Consider the following 3386-nt stretch of genomic DNA (forward strand, 5'->3'; position numbering starts at 1 on the left):
AAAGAAGGGGATAAACAAATTCTCACACAAGAAGAGGAAGAAAATGTACCTTAAAAATCCGCTTTTATTACGATATTCATTAAAGAATTTTATGTGAGGGAGAAGGGCATTTGCACGAATTCTAGAATCCGGAAGACATTTAAAAAATAATGCATTATGGATTGAATAATTCAAAGTATAATTAATATTTTTGAATTATGAATCATGTAAATCAAATATCTACGGATTATACAATAATTTAAATTTTAAAAAAGTATAGGCTGCATAAAAAAAAGGAGTGCAAGAAGAACTTTTGTTGTTAATGAGTATTGGGCCAACACGTTCTCTGGTGAATAAAGGTGGGGCTTTCTACGTTTTCCTTATGCACACCCGAATTTTACTGAGATGAACCTATAGATTATATATATTTGTTGAATTTTAAAATCCAGTTCCAGAATTTCTTGAATTTTACTGAGATGACCCTGTTGAAATCTGGTTATAAATTTTTCAGATTTTAAAATCCGATTTTGGATTTTTCAATATTTTGAAATATGATTTTGAATTTTTTTTGGTTTTCGAAATTCAGTTCTAAATTTTCTTGAATTTCGAAATACAGTTTTGAATTTTCAAAAATTGGATTTCTAAATCTAATTCTGGATTTTTTTCAAATTTCAAAATTTGATTATAAATCTTTATTTCGAAATCCAATTTTGGATTTTCTCGAATTATTAAATTTGATTATGAATTTTATTAAATTTCGGAAATTTGATTCTAAATTTTAAAAAACTGGATTGTGCCATCTGATTCTAGATATTTTTGTTTACTGAATTTTAAAATCCAATTATTGTGATTTTTTTTTATATATATAACTTTAAAATCTGGTTATATGTCGAGTCTTTTTATTTATTGAATTTCAAAATTAAATATTTATAAGTACAAATGGAATGAAGGAGATACAGGTGAAGGATGAATCATGCAAATGGGGTGTCATGACCATACTGAAGGGTCTCGAACAGGGTTTTGAAACCAGTCAAAATCAAAGCCTAAAAGTTCGTAAGAGTAATTTAAGGATATGGAAAAGTTTGGGGGTGCGGGAAGAAATTTGTAGGAGGCATTAAGAAGCCTCCATAAAGGTTGATCAAAAGATATTTGGGCCAACATAACTTAATATGGATTTGAATTTTAGAGTATAGAATAAAAGTTTTACCCTGAGTTATTATTGAACATTGTATTATATGTTAAAAAAATAGTAAAAGGGTTGATTTCACATATTTATACCTTTTTCTTACAGTAGAGATATTTCTTTTGAAATAATTCAAAATTTAAAAAGATTTAAATTAAAAAATGTCCTCATAATTTAAATTTGCTTAACAAATAAAAATAAACACAAGTTACTATAACTGTTTGAGAAATTTAAACATATGATACAGGAATTGTTCATGACATTGATTAGAGTCCTAATTGTCGATATAGTAATTAACTATCTAATGTAAATAATTACATTGTATTATTTAGATGTAAGAATAAATATGTTTTTAATATTGTTTAATTATGACTTGTACATTTGACTAACCCTATGTTTAATTATTTTTAGTTTCATGTTTGAATTTTGTAATGTTATTTTCGATAATTGAAAAGTTAAATTTCAATTTTTTAAGAAAAAAAAATATCTATTGAAAAAAGATATGAAAGTTAAACATAAGATATGGTCAACTTTGAAGAAAGCTGACAGTACTACTAGTATATCAATAAATATTTAATAATTGATCCAGTTGACAAAAGAATCATATGTTGATTTTGTCCAACAATAACATAAAGTATGTGGGTATAATTAAATAAGTACTTGTTACATATGGTATTTCTGTGTAGGGTGATACTTTTTTACTGTAATCTTTCTTTCCTTTTGAATTTTGAATTTTTTACTTCAAGTTTTTCGAATCCAAATCCAGTGAAAGCTACATGTTAAAAGACACCATGTCGTTTAAGTCAAATTTTAATCAATGAATTTAATTCATAATTAAGTATCAGAGTTTAATTGAATTTGTTTATCTTTGTAACTTACTTCTACATTTATAGGTATTTTATGGACGTTAAATTGTCGTTAACCTAATAATACTATGTATATTTTAAAATAGACTTACCTTTAAATTATTAACAAACTGTTTTCATTAACTGCTATTCTGTTATTGTTATCTTAACCACTCTAAAATTGTCATTATTGTCTTATGCTAATTGTTTGTCGACCCAATCCATTGGTAACACTATTTGTTGTTGTTGATCCAATTGGAGTCCAACATTCACAGACTTATTTCACTCGTTTAAATATTCACTTAAAGAATACACTGAACGGTCTTGAATGTATACCGTTTGATCGTATTTTTCTTCTACATTAATTTATTATCCAACTAACGAATCGAATTATAGATGTCTTATACCATACATATAGTTTGCCAAATTCACAAAGATAAATGTATTAATAATATAAATATATTCATGAAGGTAACTTTCATCGTATATTCTGGACAACTTACACTCAAATATAGATATAAATATTTTATTTTAGAAGATGCACAGGAGAAAAAGTATTATGTTACTCTACCAAAGCCTACCATTGCAATATGCGGTTAAAACCAAGCCTTTGAACATATATCTTTGCTTTTATAAAAGTTTCTTAACATTTCCATAAAGATAATTTAATGTTATGAACTTCTTAACAATAACTACACATAGGGTTTAGTTTGAACATAATTAGTCCTTGGCATATTTTGATCAATGTATAATAAGTAATAATAAGACTGTCAAATTTCAAATAAAATTAATTATGTTTAAGTCAATTTACCAATTATGAGAATATTTTGACTTATGTGAAGTTCATAAAGAACATTTGAATGTTCCTTTTCTTTTGACTAAGTTGTGGTCATTGCGCAATTTTCAATTATGGTTAGAGATATTAATATAGTAAATATATAATTGTAATTCCAAAAAATAACAGGAAGCAGGTTTGCCCGAGTGGTTAAGGGGGAAGACTTAAGATCTTCTGCACATAAGTGCGCGTGGGTTCGAACCCCACAGCCTGCAATATTTTAATATTTTTTTTTCTGCTTTAGAAGAGAATTATTCGAATCCACATTACAATTTTTATTTTTAATAAATATATAGGTTTATATATGTTTTTTAAACTCAAACATTTCAAATTTATTTTCTAAACTTTGGTTCAAATTTTATTTTAATTTCTTAAATTTTAAAATGATATTTTTATTCTCTCAAATGAAAAATTCCTTTTTTTTTTTTAAAAATAAAATTATCATATCTAAAAACCATTAGCATGAGCTTAATTTGAGAAGTACTCTTTCATAATTAGGTTTTCAATGCTTAACAATCATGAAAAATTTATATTAAAACATTGA

At 25.6% G+C, this 3386-nt stretch overlaps 1 non-coding gene across 1 annotated transcript; it reads left to right on the forward strand.

Annotated features, from left to right (window-relative positions):
- Positions 1-2974: 2974 nt before the first annotated feature.
- TRNAL-UAA lies at positions 2975-3057 on the forward strand. Its single transcript has one exon. It is a non-coding gene; the product is annotated as a tRNA-Leu (tRNA).
- Positions 3058-3386: the final 329 nt, after the last annotated feature.

The sequence above is a fragment of the Vigna radiata genome, chromosome 8 (assembly GCF_000741045.1).
Source record: "Vigna radiata var. radiata cultivar VC1973A chromosome 8, Vradiata_ver6, whole genome shotgun sequence".
In the NCBI taxonomy this organism is placed as follows: domain Eukaryota; kingdom Viridiplantae; phylum Streptophyta; class Magnoliopsida; order Fabales; family Fabaceae; genus Vigna; species Vigna radiata.